Here is a 17,993-nt window from a genome sequence, read left to right as displayed (position 1 = left end):
TGCTGTTACGTTTTGCTTTTTTGTGAATTACCTTGAACATTTAAACAAGTCTTTTCCTGATTATAAAAGAAATATGTGTTTAGCATAAAACAACTGGGAACTAGAGAAAATATCGAGAAGCAAGCAAGCAAGCACTTTAATCCTCTACTCCAAGGACAATTGCTTTTAGCATTGTGCTACATTTCACTTAGTTGTTTTTGGTTCCTTACAAAGCATGTCTTATGCAATATTTCTATTTTATATGTTGTCTATTTTTAAAATAGCATTACTCTTCAATATATGAACTACATTTTCCACTTGTTTTCAGAACTACCAAGTGCAATGTATTCACTTTTTCTGTGCTCCCACATTCAAATATTCAGAATATCCAAGAGGTAGTTATACCTCTGTACATATAGGAGTTTTAAAAAGCTTTCATAGGATTTCTCATTACAAATTTGAATCCTACAAATTTTGTGATTATGTAGAATCTGATTTTTGCTCTCTGGTCTGACTAGCCTCTTCAATGGTGGGTCACAATGAGTAGTGAGTATGTAAATAATCTACCCTAAGGATGCTTCTAGTCATTCCCCCTGGTAAGCTGCCTACATTCTGATACAGTTGAGAATGATGGGGTTTCAGATCATCTCTGTCTCCTTTTATGCACATATTCTTTCTTCTCAGCAGTTTGATTCTTGCCTAGCTAACTGCTTTTGTTACACTATTCGATAATTATCTATTTGTCATCATTATTGATCTTGCCTTGACGTTCTTCAACTTCTTTGTTGGTCTTCATGATGAATGCAAAGATTTAAAGAAGTTCTTGGGGGAACAACCTGTCTCTTCATTCATCTTCCTGGACTATCTGCTCAATATCTTCCTTGCTCCAACGGCCGTTGTCATAATCCTGGCCTCTTTTTTTACATATTCTTGTGTACAGCAGATATAATGAAGGTGCTAGAGAGACCTATATCAGATGTATTTTCATTCTGAGAAGCTTCTCTGAGCTCAAACTTCTCTAGCATATTATTTTCTTGGTTATTGCCCACTCAGCTTCATAGACCTGAATGAGAATGTCAGGCTGATCATTAAATTTAGGTAATAACATTTGTGCCTACTTCATAGAATGAAGGGATCATCAGGGAACAGTGAGGGCTACAATGAGCACCAAACCCTAGACTTAGATTTTTCTTCAACCATGATGGCTGCCTGGACATCTACCATAAGCAATGGCCTCATGAATGTCTAAGGTCCACCTAAGTTCTTACTTTTTTAAAAAAGATTTTTATTTATTTATTAACTAGAGACAGAGTGAGAGAGGCAGAGACAGGTAGAGGGAGTTGATCTGGGACTCCAAGATCATGCCTTGTGCTAAAGGCAGATGCACAACCACTGAGCCACCCAGGCATCCCAAGTTCTTACTTATGAGGCAGTTGTGAAAGAGCTTTTGAGTCTTGGAGATATGGGCTGAGCCAGGGACCAAAATGATCATGGACCTGTGGCTTGTCTTCATTCTACTTCATGAAGGGTTTTCTCTACATAGTCCAGCAAGCTACAACACAGGCAGGCATTTAGACATCAAAATGAAAATATGTAAGGTAGATGTAGATGAAATTAATCTAAATGTTGTCTAGAGTGCTGAAAGAGTATGTGTTTAAAGTTCCACAAGCATTAGAGAAGCATCAGATAGCCCTCTTGTTTTCTCTAATGTCCTTCTTATGTTTCTCTTGACATTAACATTGAAAAGGTTGACCTTTGGTTAAGGAAGGTTTTCTTCACCCTCTCAGATGTCCCTACTCCCTAGCTGAAGACTAGAAATTATGAGTTGACTCTTCAAAAGGGAGGATTAATACAATGAAAATAGCATCTCCTGTGTCCAAGATTAATACATTTCATTTGACAACAACTATCTTCTCTAAGCCATAATCAGTGGCAGTGGCACTTGGCAATGGCTCACTGACAATACTATGACCAGTGATGTTTCTAGAAGTGTTTGTACCCTAGCACTGGGAGTCGTTAAAGCTCTGCATGATGTGCCAGCTTGCCAAAGTAATCCCCTGCAATTCTGTTAATTTTGTTCAAACCATACTTTAAATAAATAGTTTTTAATCTCCTTATACTCTAGATTTTTGGCCTGTTTGTCTTACCAGAAAATTAAGTAATTAAATCTATGTCCAATTGTACATTTGACACTAAAAATCATGTGGTGGAGTTGGTTCTAACTTGATTACTTGCAGTATCTGGGATCAATCATTCTATGTCTATAAAAGTGACATAGCTATGATAATCTCCTTTCCCTGAGCACTGGCAATGAACTCAGCCATGTCTTCCTGGAAGATACTGTCTTAGGAATCTGTGTTAGAGGAGCAGTGCCCACTGTGTGTTTCTTTAACATAGCTTCTGGGGATGACTGACCTGGCTTGACAAAGAAAGACATAGACACCGGTGCTGCTTAAGCATAAACTTACAATTTCAAAGATAAAAACATGAAAATATATAAGAACTATATGATAAGCCTGATTTGAGAATTTGTTCATGTATTTCTTTCTGCTTTACATTCAATAATTTAAAATTTTTAAAAGTTTATATATATTTTTATTGCTTATGGTCTTCAACGTGTTTTTCTCACTCAATGTTTTATCTGTAAGATCTATCTATACTGATGTGTGTACTTCCAATTATTTCCCTGTTGCATAGCATTTCATTATTTGAATATAGAATATATCTGAATTTATTTGTTCATTTTTCTATTTTCCTGGTGATGTATTAAGTTGTTTTGATTTTTCTCATTATTACAAACAATGCTGCTGTGATTAAGAAACGATCAATGGATTGAATTATGTTAAACACTGCATCAAAAGCATTTGAAGAAAGTGGAAAAGACAACCGATTAAATATATTTCCAGTGCATACAGCCAACAGAGGGTTAGTATTCAGGATGTATAAGAACTTTACAAATCAATAAGAAGAAGATTAAAAAACTCAATTGAAAAATGGGAAAAGTTAAGAGACAATTTACAGAGGAGCAAAAGAGTAAACCTGAGTAACCAAGAGAACATTAAAAGATATTCTGCCTCAGCACAAATCAACAAAAATGTAAAAAAAAAAAAAAAAAGCCAATACTCAACACACTACAAAAATATTAAAAGCATGAAGAAGCCCAAGTGCTAATAAAGATGTGGATTAGTGAAAACCTTTTCACTCAGCTTGAGGAAATTTGAATTGGTATCCTCATTTTGGGGAGCAAATTGGCAGTATCTAGTAAACTTCTAGATAGAAAACCCCTGACCAGGTACCTCCAAGACTGAGAATATAGCCTGGAGAAACTCTTTCCTGAGTATCCAGGGAAATGTATGCAAATGCTCTTTATAGTTTTTCAGTGAGCACAATTTAGGTCATGATGGCCATACTATTTTTTTTTTAATTTTATTTATTTATTCATGAGAGACACAGAGAGAGAGGCAGAGACACAGGAAGAGGGAGAAGCAGGCTCCCTGCAGGGGAGCGTCCTAGCCATACTAATTTCTAAAAAATTAGAATGACTTAGCTATCTCAATATTTAATTCAGCAGTGTATGTTAATATGAAATAAAATAAACTTTGATGGTTAACAAGAATACCCAATGATTCCAAGGCTACTCATTCATTTTCCTTTATTTTTTAATTTTTTGAAAATATTTTATTTATTTATGGGAGAGAGAGAGAGTAGGAGCAGGGGGAAAGGCAGAATGAAAGGGAGAAGGAGAAGCAAGCTCCCCACTGAGCAGGGCACCAGACATGGGCTTCCATCCCGGGACCCTGGGATCACGACCTGAGCCAAAGGCAGTCACTTAACAGACAATGTAGCCACCCAGGCGCCCCTACTGTGTGCTAAGTGGCATATTAATCCTTAGGTGAATAAAACATAATAGCTACTGGTTATTAATGTAAGTTAAAAAAATTACTCAAACATCCCATCTCTGCTCTTCTAAGTCTTTCTGTTCCAGAAGGCAAGTTGGAACTTGGCAGGGAGTGTAACATCTTCTGGATTAACCCATCCCAACTTCCTGTCATCTGTCTCCTGTCATGACTGTAGATGACGCTCAGTAATCGCTGGCTGATGGTGATCCGTGAGAGAGGTTTTGCCTACCTATCTCCTGGGCTCTCATCTATAAAGAGACATTAAAGACAACCATTCAGCCACTAGCAGGAAATGAATACCAGACACAGAATGGCTTGTGAAATTACAAAGCACAGACAGGAATAATTCCCTGAAGTTCCATTTTTCACAGCTATTCATTCCATTCTTGACTTCTAGGATGTAGAGGATATAAGAATAATGAAACATGGGACGCCTGGGCGGCTCAGCAGTTGAGTGTCTGCCTTCGGCTCAGGGTGTGATCCTGGGATCTGGGATCAAGTCCCGCATCAAGCTCCTTGTAAGGAGCCTGCTTCTCCCTCTGCCTATGTCTCTGCCTCTCTCTCTCTGTATCTCTTATGAATAAATAAATAGAATCTTAAAAAAAGAATAAAAAAACCATGATGAAGAAAGAAAAGAAGAGAAAACATTGCTTCAGTCCTCTTAGCACATTAGCTAATATTGTATTTAGAGGGATCCTAAAGTATTTCAGAAGGAAAATTAAATGTATTATTTTAAAGTTTTTTTCCTTTAATTTAGAGAAAGATACTGACATTTTTTCCTCTTTGTCAAATGCAGTGTCCTATATATTTCAGCCTGACAAACTGATTTTTCTCTTCCACATAGTTACCAAATTGATGAACACTTCTGTCTCAGTTGGCAAATTGGATTTTAATCTGATAAACTTGATTGTGGGGCCTGTAATATTCATCTCATTAAACCTGCCAATTGGATGAGGCATTACAGGCAAACAATGTCCTACTTCTGTTTAGAGATGGATACTTTTTTTGTGAATTTTGGGGAAAAATCACCTCAGACTATAGGTAGCATGAAAAATTTTCTGCTTTGACAAAATGATTCCTGCCCATAGCACATGTATCCCAACTGTGTACTTCTGGCTGGATTTCTCCTGCTTTATGTAACAGCAATGAGGAGTGACACATTTTGCTTCTTTTTGTTTTCCCCCCATTCAAACTGGCCAGACTCGGGATGGTCATCAACATCCAGAGCAGAACTTGGTTAGTTTCATAATAACATTGCAGGGCAGAAAGCATGGATAAATTGAATATATCTCCACTAGTTTTACTAAACACTTTGGAAGAATTTCTGCCCTCGACAGTGACCTCCCTTTACCCTACCACTGCCGAAGGGGCCTACTCTTTGAGATTATGTCTCTTTTATATCAATGTGCTATGTGTTGTTAGTACTCTGCAGAAGTAGAATGGGCCCCCATGTAAAATTTAGTTTTGATGTCAAGACCGATGATACCAGGAATCCCTGGGTGGCGCAGCGGTTTGGCGCCTGCCTTCGGCCCAGGGCGCGATCCTGGAGACCCTGGATCGAATCCCACGTCGGGCTCCCGGTGCATGGAGCCTGCTTCTCCCTCTGCCTATGTCTCTGCCTCTCTCTCTCTCTGTGACTATCATAAATAAATTAAAAAAAAAAAAAAGACTGATGATACCACACACACACACACACATACACACACACACACTCACGGTATAACAGGTTTATTACTAATATAATGAAACTATCTGGGGAAAAAAACTATTTTTTTTTTAAATTTATCCAGATTCAGCTTTATTCTAAATTAACCATCTATCAAGGATACATGTCAAAGAGTAGAAAAAGATGAAGGAGCCAATCAAAAAAAAAAGTTCCCTGGCAAGTGGGAGGGACAGCATATGGTTAGGAGCCCTGTTTAGGGAAGGAAATGTTGTCCAGGTCATGGATGCCATTTTTGTCAATGATTCGAACACTGAAGGTTGGCAGGTTCAGGATGAAGCGTTTCTGGAGCTCCTCCAGACATTTCCTAAGGAGCTCCACGGCCCTCTCCCGAGAGATGGTTGGTGTGTAGTATCGGTCCAGGATACTGAGAGTCAGGAAAGCACCATAACCATGGGCTGCAAAAGGGGCCTTGGCCAAGGCTGCCAAGTAGTCCAGTAGTAGAGCGCTGGACCCTCATGCGGTATAACAGGTTTATTACTAATAAACAGGTTTATTACTAATATAATGAAACTAGCTTGAGGAAGTAAAGAAAAGATACCGACTTGGGGTTTTTATAGTGATTAGAGGGTGGGGCTATGGGGAATGTTCTGCACACGGGCAGAAACTTGTGCAGTTCAATTTTCAGAGAGACAACAGAAGGAGCATCCAGGGTTGCTTCTGAGCATGCCCAGGTATGGGACACACCCGAAACAGGCTTAAAAGTTGTCAGCAAACATAAAAATAAGGAGTCAGAGTCTTTATTATATGATGTGTGTCCTGTACTTCTATCAGAGCAAAACCATCCCCTACCCCTTAAATAGGGAAATAAGGAACAAGTCTCCATTTGAAGACAATGACACATATTCATTCACACCTGATGTACAGAGCACATCAAGTCACTACTTCATTAACCTTCTTTAACTTGAGCTCATTTTCTCTACTTTTTAAAAAGATTGATTGATTGATTGATTGATTGATTTAGCTCACACAAGTGAGCTAAAGTGGGAGGGGGAGGGGAGAGGGAGAAGCAGACTCCCCATTGAGCAGGGAGCCTCGTGTGGGGCTCCATCCCAGGACCCTGAGATCATGACCTGAGCTGAAGGCAGTTGCTTAACTAACTGAGCCATCAGGTGCTCCTTCTCTACTTATTTGTAACATCATGCATTATATTAAGTTTTCCTTAAATTTGACATTTACTTACATTATTTTTGGTTTTTCAAATTTCTTAGCACTTAGTGCAGTCAAGTAAAGTTAAAATAAAATACATATTTATTAAAACAATCTAATTAAGCAGTTTTGAAATCAGCACTCAATTTTAGGCTAAGCAATAAACCTGGTTCCAAATTGTATTATTCACAGACTATTTGAGGAGATAGAGGGAGGTGTTAACAGGAGGGAAGCAGACAGAATGCAGGGCCTCATTATCTTCTGTAGATTTGTAAGAGAATCCAAAATAGGGGGAAAAAATTGCATGCACTGAGAAGAACATCTTTCTCTCCTCTTATTAAAGAGGATGAAGGGTTTCGAGACAGGATGGAGGAAATCATTCAAGATGTAAACCAGACAGAAGGGATTCCTGGGATTTGCGGGGAGATCCAGCCCAGTGGCTATGGTGGGTAGAAAAATCAGTGTGCAGCCACCAGGGACAGGGAGACATGTCTGGAGTCAGTGCAGGTGAAAGATCTGCCTGGGGCTGGAGCAGGCCCTGGGACTGGCTCTTCTTCCTGGAGGAGCGGGAACAGCCCCAACACCGCGGGTGGGAAAGAACAAGCTTCAGCATGAAGATGATGAAAGAAAGCCTGGCAAGGGCTTCTGTGAATTTCATGAGGCTTAGGAAGAATATGATGGATAAGAGATTCACTGCCAAGCATATTAAATAAAAATATGAGGAGATAGGGGAAAATGTCCTAGGAAAAAAATATGAAATTGATCCATTGAAGTCTCATTTGATATCGAGTACCAGTAGATGTATAAAAATGAAGATGCCTAGTAATTCTTAGGAGCAAAACAGTAAAATAAATTGGGAACAAAATTCCAGATTATATTCATCTATTTGTTTACCCATCCAATCATTCAATGAACCTTTATGGGGTGCCCATTGTGTACCAGGAACTGTTTTAAGTGTGCAGAATAGACAGGTAGGGAAGCTAGAGAATCTTTCTTAAGATGTTTATGGCCTAGGTCAGTGCTTAGAAGAGGGGAGGGATGAATTCTTGATGAGGGGCAAGTCCCAAGAAGGTGAGGAGGCGGAAAAAAACAAACATACCCTGAGATTTTGTCTATGTAGGTTTTAGGAAGACAGTGAGCCTTTTTATAGGGAGCTGGGTATGGATGTTTTTCTAGAAACAAAATATACTTTATAAATTATAGAAAGGAAACTTAAACGTCAGCTTTCCTACTCCCTCCAGACCTAGGTGAAATGCATATAGAATTTAGTTTCTGGTGAATTCCTAAAGGGAGGAATGAGGATGGAGCTAATTCATTATCTTAAGGTCACTTCATCTACAGAATCTTGGATCCTCATCAGGTCAACCCTCATGTGAAATTCTACTCTTTGTTTACTTTCCACCTCTGCATACCAAGTCCTTTTCATGTTAGAAGGTTTGAGTCCCTGAACTCAACAATGGCAAGGAGAAACAACTGCTATGATTACCTTAGATCAGGGTTTCTCAAGCCTGGCCCTATTGACATTTGGGGCCAGATACTTGTTGTCCTGTGTACTGTCAGATGTTTAGTGACATCCTAGGCCTCTACCTATGAGTTGCCAATGGCAGTCCCCTCCCCTGCCCAGTTATGACAACCACATGTCCCCTGCATGTCAAAATCACCCAGATGAGAACCATTGGCTTAGATCACTCATTCTTCCTTTGGAGCAAGGTTTTACACAGTGCAGAGGGGAGTGGGGTGGTGTGTAATGGATGTTGAGGGGTGTGGCAAACATTGTCAGTTCAGCGCCATCATGTCACACAACTCCAGAGGGCACTCTTTACAGTGTGCTTTATTTGATAGCACTCCTAGCACATCTCCCCTATGAATGGCACTCCCTGAGTTATTCAACACAAAGGTACCATGATTATAACCTATCCAACACACAAAATCCCCTTTTGTCCCTAGTAGCAGACACACACCTCACAGAGGGATCAGCCCAGGCACAACTGGGAATCAGCAAAATTCATCTTTTGTGCTTCCTTCCCCATCTATACCTTTTTCTTCAAATTTTCCCACCTCCCACCCTTAGGTTTCCTTGTACTCACTGCCTTCCTCTCAGGAATAAAGTTCTTCTGTGAATGAGTATAATGGGTCTGAGAAGAGGCTGATAAAGGACTGAATCTCTAATAGTGGAAGCACAGTGGTCCTATAACACTTAGTTGTAGTGATAATGGCAGCTTTAGCTAACGCACTGACCACTTACTGTATGTGGTTACTATGCCAGGCACAGTCTTTGTATGTCACATTTAAATTTTTTAAAGATTTTATTTATTTATTCATGAGAGAGAGAGGCAGAAACATAGGCAGAGGGAGACTCAGGCTCCCTGTGGGGAGCCTGATGTGGGACTTGACCCCAGGACCCCCAGATCACAACCTGAGTTGAAGGCAGATGCTCAATCACTGAGCCAACCCGGTGTCCTGTCACACTTAACCTTAACTATCATCTTAGGAGGAAAGTGCCATGGTGACTCCCACAAAGGAAGACTTGGAGAGGTTCAGAAAGTTTTCCAATGTCAAACAGTTAATAGGTAATGCATGTGGCAATCAAACCCAAGTGGTCCAACTCTAGAATGTGGGTTTCTAGCCATTTTTCTATTCAATTGCCCCTCAAATGGTATCAAACACATAATCATTGTGCAGGTAGCCATTTTTTGCACTCATGTCTAAGGCTGGCTTTGCTCATCCTGACCACTAGATCAGAGATGGAAGAATTACAGTTAGAGCTGAGAACTACTGTTGGGGCTCGAGGTAGGGGGCTTGGGAGGGCCAGTGAGAAGCACCAGCTTGATAGATTAATACCAGAGAAGTCTCAGGGCCAGGCATAAAGTGGATAGGATAAATACCTGGAGCACCTACATGTGATATGGGCCTGGGGGAGCCTGAGCCATGCTTGAGATGGAAAACAGGATATCAGACCCAAAGTTTTAAAGTCTCAAACAGGAAGCAAAGCAAGAAGTCCACAGCTGGTAGACCACAGGTGTGGTGTGGCCTCAGATGAGCACTCAGAGTCTGGGGCCTGAGTTAAAAGCAGAGTGTTGAAACCAACTCTATTTGTTCCATCTTGTCCTGTGGCATGGCACAATCCAATTTTTCTTGGGGTGACAACCACAAAAATAGAAGACAAAGTAGGCTTCTGTCCACTCCTGCAAGGTCCACCCACTCCATAGCCTTGGGAGCAGATGGAGTTATCAGTTACCCAGGGGTGTGATGTAGGGAAACTGAAAAAGCACCTTCAGCCCCTAAATGTCTCCCCATGGTGCCTCTTACAGAAGGTAAAATTTCACCCTCAGAGCTTCAGTTGTCTGGATTAGAGCTCATAGATGAGTCCATGGATGCACAATGCGGAGTCATCATCTCTCACTGGTACCTTTAGGGAAGACAAGTTTCCATTGAGAAAGTGGAATGAACCTTTGTGGGTGGGACACAGAAGAGGTGGGTTTGATGGTGGCTTGGAAAGGAAGGACAGATTCTGGGTGTTAAGAAACATTCAGCAAGAGCAAGGCCAGAGGGGCACAACCATGGTAATTCATTTCAGCAGGAGGCAGAACACAGCAGGACACAGGGACATAGTGAGATGGGGGTTACTGGGAGTGAGAGGAGGAACAGAAGAGGGAGGTGGGTGTGAGGTTGGGGTTGATGATGTACTCAAACCTAACTTTGTCGAGTTTCATTTTCAATTTTTCTCCAATAACATTTTTTTTGTTATTGTATTTTAAATTGTTTTGTGGTTTTGGGTTACCTTCTTTCTCTGTACACATTGGGTGTGACACATTCCTTAATTTGAGTAACTGAGACCAAAAATTTCCTGTGAAACATCCATGCCAATTTTCTGGGAATTCAGATATTTTCAAAAACTAAAACATCCTTTGGCAGTAGTGGAGGAGTGTTTTGCAGCAAAAAACTTCTTAAAGATGATATATTGCTGTACCATTTTACCCAATGCTACTTCAGCATTGAGTATTGCACACAGAGAGGATGGGATAATAGTTCCAATGGTGGCAATAAAACTTAGAGCATTTTTGCACTTAACCATTAAACACAGAATTGTAGGTATTTAAGCAGAATATCAAGTGGGAAAGCCAGCTGTGTACAGAAACAGGGACTGTTCAAGTAAAACAGTCACAGCACAGATACCACCTGAGGTTCAGTAATGAGAACATTCAGTAAATGCCCATGCTGGGAGGAATGTTTTATTAATGCCATGTCACTGATAGTTTCAGAAATGTCTTTTAAAAATGGCTCCTGCCACATTCCAGTTGAGATGTACCAGAGAAAAGTGGGAAGGACTGAAGCGGGTCGTGTGGGGTCCCTTTTGGCAGAGACCTGGCCGGGCTGCGGAGATGCTGTGGGGTAGGAGTGGCTGAGTAGAGGTAGGGGCAGTGCATGCTAGGGCTTGTGGTCCTGAGGACAATGGTTGTCCTCAGGAAGGAGGAGCAGGGCTCTAGGTCCTGGGGGTCGAACACTGTGATGGAAGGCAGGAGCACGGTCACGGCCGAAGGGCTCCATACGGTGTGTGACATGTACACTGTAGGGGCCTTACTTGTTTTTTAGAAGGGGGGAGGCAGAGGGAGAGGGAGGGAGAGAATCCTAAGTAGGCTCCATGCCCACAGCGGAGCCCCAAGCCAGCTCCATCTCACAACCATGAGATCATGGCCTGAGCTGAAATCAAGAGTCCCACGGCTGACCTACTGAACCACCCAGGCCCCCCACTTTATCTAGGTTTTTGAAGAAGAGTCTTTGCATCAGAAGTCCTGCCCTCCACACAGCACTCTATTTTAAGTATTCTCTGTTACTTTCTTCCTCTATAGATTTTAAACTTTAATTAAATTAATTAGAAATATTTTGAATGTACAAAACGGTACTAGCTACGTAACTATTAAGAGCTATATATTCGTGGCTCAGCTTAAGAAATGACATAATGCATACTGCGGAGGCCCATCTCCAGAGGTAAGCACCATCCTGAATTTCCTGTTTATCATTGCTAGTAATGTTGTTTTATGTCTGTGACATATGTAGATATCAGTGTACAATATATAGTATTGTTTTGCATATTTTAAAATTTTAATAAAGGGGTATGTACTTTCTCAACATTTAAAAAAGTTTCCAGCATTCTCTTAACATTGTGCTTTTGAGATTAATCTGTTTTAACTATTGTATAGTATTCTGTTGACGGAATATTCCACAATTCTTTATTTATCCTCCTGCTGATGGGTACACATGAGTTTTTCTAAGTAAATGCCTAAGAATTGAAATTCTAGACCATAGAATTAGTGCATCTAAAGCTTTCTGAGATGATTGCTGGGATAGAGGTGGGGGTTCTTGTTAACTTGTAGGAGTTATTTATTTATTCTAGACACTAACCCGTTATCAGTTATGTGCATAGTAATCAGTGGTTTGTCTTTTAATTTATGATGTCTTTCAACAAACAGACATTTTTAATGTAGTTGAATTTATTTACCTTCCTTTTAAATTGTGCTGTTTTTTAAACCTTGTGTAATATATCCTTTGCTTCTTCAGGATCATGAAGATATTCTTTTTAAATTATCTTCTAAAACTTTAATTTCAAATGTTACATTTGGCCCTTAATCCACCTGGAATTTATTGCTGTGTATAATATGAAGAACAAATGAACATTTTTTGTATGAATGGCAAGTCGTACCAAGAAATTTTAAAAGCCCATCCTTGAGCAGCCCGGGTGGATCAGCGGTTTAGTGCTGCCTTCAGCCCAGGGCCTGGTCCTGGAGGCCTGGGATCGAGTCCCACGTCGGGCTCCCTGCCTGGAGCCTGCTTCTCTATGCCTCTCTTTCTCTCTCTGTGTGTCTCTCATTAATAAATAAATAAAATCTTAAAAAAATAAAAAAATAAAAGCCCATGCTTTCCTCACTAACCTGCAAAGATAACCTATTTCTATATATGAGTAGACATATTCTCAATATTGGTAGTCTGTGCTCTTTATATACATATTTATTGCTTTGCCAATATCACAGTAGGTTAATTACTATAGCTTTTTGATAAATCTTGATACTGGATATATTTCTGATATATGAGTAGATTCAGCTAGTTTGGATAGTACTTAAACATAAGAAGGCACCAAATTGTATATAAGTATTTTCCTCCCAAAACTTGCTCTTATTCCATAAAATTATCTTGGTTATTATTATCATTTGCCTTTTGCTTTCCCATGTAAATTTTATGAGAGTTTCAAAACTCTTTCAAAAATTCTGTGGTGAAAGGTTAGGCAAAGCTTTTTGTCAGAGAATGCAATTACTTCTTCTGAAACAGAAATGTGATTGATCTTAAAACAACGAGATACCACAATGCACCAATTAAAATGGTAAAAATCCAAAATACTGACAACACCAAATGCTGGTGAAGTTGAAGAGTGACAGGAGCTTTCATTCATTGCTGATGGGAATACAAAACGATACAGCCACTTTGGAAGACAGTTGGCAGTTTGTTACAAAACTAAGTGTATACTTATCACATGATCCAGCGATAGTGCTCCTTGGAATTTATCCATATGAGTTAGAAATGTATGCCTAAACAAAAACCGGCACACAAACACTGAGAGCGACTTTATTCATAATTGCTAAAACTTGGAAGCCAACCAAGATGTCCTTCAATAGGTGAATGGATAAACAAAACAAAGTACCTCCAGACAATAGAATATTATTCAGCAATAAAAAAATAGGTCATCAAACGACAAAAAAAAAAAAAAAAAAAAAACCACACGGAGGAATCTTTAATACATTTTGCTAAGTGAAAGAAGCCAGTCTGAGAAGGCTACATACTGTGTGATTCTAACCTTATGACTTCTGGAAAAGGCAAAACTGGGATACAGCAAAAAGATCATTGGTTGCCAGGGGTTCTGGGGGATGGAGGAATTAAAAAAGCATTATTGGAGAACTTTCAGAATAAGGCAATGAGATTGAGCTAGATTGAGCTGGATGACTCCTATTTGCTTTCATGACACTTTGTTCTCACATAGAATTGAGATTTATCTTATTGTATTGTTCTCCATCAGGGTGTAAGTTTTTTTAAAAGGGCGTCCAATTTTATTTATTATTTTATTATAAGTAATGGCAGGGAACTTGACACTTAGTTGTTGCTCAAAATATTTGTGAATTAATGTGTGACTCTAGTGATGCAATGCAATAAACATTTTTAAAGGAACTGAGAGGGGGATCCTTGGGTGGCTCAGCAGATGAGCACCTGCCTTTAGCCCAGGGAGTGACTGAGCCCCACATCAGGCTTCCCGCAGGGAGCCTGCTTGTCCCTCTGCCTGTGTCTCTGCCTCTCTCTCTCTCTCTGTGCCTGTGTCTCTCATAAATAAATAAATAAATAAATAAATAAATAAATAAATAAATAATAAATAAATAAAATCTTTAAAAAAAATAAAGGAACTGGGAAAAGGCTGATAAAAGATGATAAATAGAAAACTAATGCTCATTACTATGAAGAAATGGGATGAAAATGAAACAATAAAAGTCAAACCTTACGTCACAGGATACTTGCCACTGTCACATTTTAGACATGAGGATTTTGCTTTCATAGGTTTTACCTGCTCCCACAAAAATAAACTTGCAGTTTTAATATGCTGCTATGAATTTTTGAAAGTGCCTTCTAGAAAGGGCCTAAGGTAGAGGCAAACATTCTTCCTTTTAGGAGCACCTAAGTGGCTCAGGTCCTGATCTCCAGGTCCTGAGATGGAGCCCTGCATGGTTCCCTGCTCAGTGAAGAGTCTGCTTCTCCCTCTCCTTCTGCCTCTGCCCCTCACCTCTGCACTCTCTCTCAAATAAATAAATTAAATCTTTACAAAACAACATTCTTTCTTTGAGAAAAATATCCCTCCCCTAAAATAGTTAACTTGAAAATATTAATAAGCATCATATTTAATGGAAATTAAATAATGTGGATTAAGCTTTTAGAGGAAAACAATTAAGTATAATTTTGTTCCTTCTTGCTTAAATATAAGTGCTGCCTGGTCCAGATTATTTTAACCTTATGTATAAATTGACACTATACTCTACAATGACTTCTTATTCTAGCCTCTCTCTTTTTTTTTAAATTTATTTATGATAGTCACAGAGAGAGAGACAGAGGCAGAGACGCAGGCAGAGGGAGAAGCAGGCTCCATGCACCAGGAGCCCAACGTGGGATTCGATCCCGGGTCTCCAGGATCGTGCCCTGGGCCAAAGGCAGGCGCTAAACCGCTGCGCCACCCAGGGATCCCCTATAGCCTGTCTTGATTTCTTTCTTTCTTTCTTTCTTTCTTTCTTTCTTTCTTTCTTTCTTTCTTTCTTTCTTTCTTTCTTCTTTCTTCCTTCCTTCCTTCCTTCCTTCCTTCCTTCCTTCCTTCCTTTCTATTCTTTCTTTTTCTTTCTTTCTTTCTTTCTTTCTTTCTTTCTTTCTTTCTTTCTTTCTTTTTCTTTCTTTTTTGGTATTCCCCGATGAATTACAACCCCCTCACTCCTCACTCCCAAATAGGATTATCTCTCATTTAGAGATGTCAAAAGAGGAACAAGACAAACCACTACATGGGAAAAAAATATTTTCAAAACCATGGGTGCCCAACAGGAAGGGCACAAAGTTGCTTCTGGAGACGGTAATATTCTATTTCTTGGCCTGGGGAGTGGGCATATGAGTGTTTATTTTATTATTGCTTTTTAAATTGTATTAGTGTTTTCTATACATACTTGTATATAAGATAGACTTTATAATTTTAACAGAAGGCACTTCTTGGGTAGGGCAATAATTTCCCTCATATTTTAAGTCAGTTTAACTTGATCTTGATGCCATTAATTTGCTCTTTATGTTTCAGACCCTCCTTTTCCACTCTGCCAGCTCCAGGTTTATGCTCTTTTAGTATTTTGTATTCCACTGTCTCCTTGACTCCCTACTACTTTGCTGTCAATGCACCAGCCAGTGAACCTTGCCTAGTAATGTCCCTCCTTGGTCCTGGTGAGCAGTAAAATGCTATACTCCTTTTTTTTTTTTTTTTAAGATTTTATCTATTTATTTGACAGAGAAAGAGCAGGAGCACGAGGAGCAACAGAAGGAGAAGGAGGGAGAAGCAGATTCCTCGCTGAGCAGAGATCCCAATGTGGGCCTGGATCCCAGGACCCCGGGATCATAGCCTGAGTCGAGGGCAGTCACCCAACCAACTGAGCCACCCAGGTACCCCAGTAAAACGCTATATTCTATGAACAAAGAAATGGTTCATACGTAGGCAAGAATGGAATTATAAATTAATTAATTACCTAAACTCACCTTTATTAAAGACCTGCTGTATGCCAAGCTGCCTGCTAAGTTTTGGGATAGCAGGGAATCTGCTGCCTAGTGCAGTCTGGCAGGCAGGTTTCCCCATCTTGCCGAAGCTGAGCAACAGACGGTGGAGGCCGCCGGCAGGGCTACGTGGGAGAGATTTCTCTGCAGTAGGGGAAGAGGTGGAATTGGTGTAATTGAAAGGTGAAAATGACAAGTGTCTCTTCTACAAATGCTATCTGAATATATCAACATGTATATGTGTGTTAAAAATAAAATACATTAACATCACATAAAAAAAGAGAAATTTTGCTCTCCTGTGAGCTTCTCTGGTGTCCATTCCTACTTATTTGGCATTAGGCCTGAACTGCCCCCTTTTGTCTTTGGGGTCTATTTTGTCTGCTCAACTCAACTATTAGCTCTGTAAGGAACAGAGAACTGGCATCTATATCCGCATGGAAATGAACAGATACTCTTGCATCTTACACAGCTAAATAAGTATTTATTGACTGATTTGCCTAACATAGTTTTGGCACCAGGACTGAAACAAATATTTGGTACTATTTAGATAAAACCACTCACAGTGATCCAAATTTACCTTGGTAGTTTATTTCTCTGAGGGGAGTGGCTTATATTTTTGAAAAGGAAACAGCCTCAGACCTTGAAATTGTAATTTGTAAACTAAAGGTAAATTTAATAGCGTGAGTGAGACAAGAAATGCTTCATATCTGAATTGCTTCTTCTTCTTTTTTTTTTTAAATTCAAAATAATGTAACATTGTACATTGTGCAATGTGCATTGTACAAAAAGAAAAACATTCTTTTTATAGCATCCCACCTACCTAGTATAATTTAAGAGAAGTGTTTTATAGCATATTCCAAATACAGGCTGTCATTGTAAGTATATATCTTGCATTTTGTTGGAGAAGCTGTTAGGTGTTTGTGTGCTATAAAACAAACATCATAACAATATCCCTCTTCTGTTTCTATTCTATTTCATACATTCCTTTGGATGGTAGTATGTAAACAGGTGATGAGAAGAACCTGCCTTAGAGAAAGCATTTCAGTTTAACATAATCATTTTCTTTAATAAGTAGCATAATTACTTCAGGCAACGTTTCTGATATTTGACAGAAGATTAGGATGTCGGGAAAGCCATGCATTTTGAAATCAAAAAGGAAATGACAACCTGTAAATAAAACTATGTATTTAGAAACCTGAGCTATTGATAACTTTAACCAAAGGAAACGATGAGTTTTTTCTGTGTTTTAAAACTAAATTTGAGTATAAAAAAGCCGAGTTTATTAAGTACTGGTCTCATTCGGTACATATGTTCTATGGTTTCAGGTCTGTCTGGATTGTTCTCATGCTTTCGGAAAACTTTCCCCACTTGTTGGTTGATACTACAAGCATCTACAACAATGGACAGTCCATTCATTGTACTTTTGGATTTAAGGTTTAAAGTAAAGTTGCCATGGGGGAATATGACATGATGATTTAAATTCAAACTAAGGCCTCTGATACTGGTACCAGGTCCTTAATTAAGGATTAAGTTTGGTAGATGGATGAGGAAAGAGACTGTAGGAAAGATCATAGCTGGCATAAGAAATCCAAACGGAAAATGAAGTTGCATATTGTGATTTTTTTTTCATAAAATGTAAGTGGCAGTTACTTCTCCTTTAAAATGTCAATGTTGTAAGTAAAATTTTTAGTGTGTGTGTGTGTGTGTGTGTGTGTAATGTATCATAGCTAAAGTATTTAGGAAAAGCAACTTTGTTCCTGATATTGGCTGTGTATCCAAGATTGGAGATGTGAATACAGGGAGTCACCACTTACCTGGGCAGAGTCATGAGTGGATACCAGGGCAGGACCCAAAGCTGGAGAAGGAAAACCAGAAGTGTAACAGAAATTGCTGGGGGTTCAGTGTAGACAAGTCTA

General features: G+C 39.4%; 1 pseudogene; it reads right to left on the bottom strand.

Annotated features, from left to right (window-relative positions):
* Positions 1-5,696: 5,696 nt before the first annotated feature.
* LOC112923858 (proteasome subunit beta type-2 pseudogene) lies at positions 5,697-16,159 on the bottom strand (annotated as a pseudogene).
* Positions 16,160-17,993: the final 1,834 nt, after the last annotated feature.

The sequence above is a fragment of the Vulpes vulpes genome, chromosome 7, assembly GCF_048418805.1.
Source record: "Vulpes vulpes isolate BD-2025 chromosome 7, VulVul3, whole genome shotgun sequence".
In the NCBI taxonomy this organism is placed as follows: domain Eukaryota; kingdom Metazoa; phylum Chordata; class Mammalia; order Carnivora; family Canidae; genus Vulpes; species Vulpes vulpes.
This window is presented reverse-complemented; position numbering and strand designations above follow the sequence as displayed.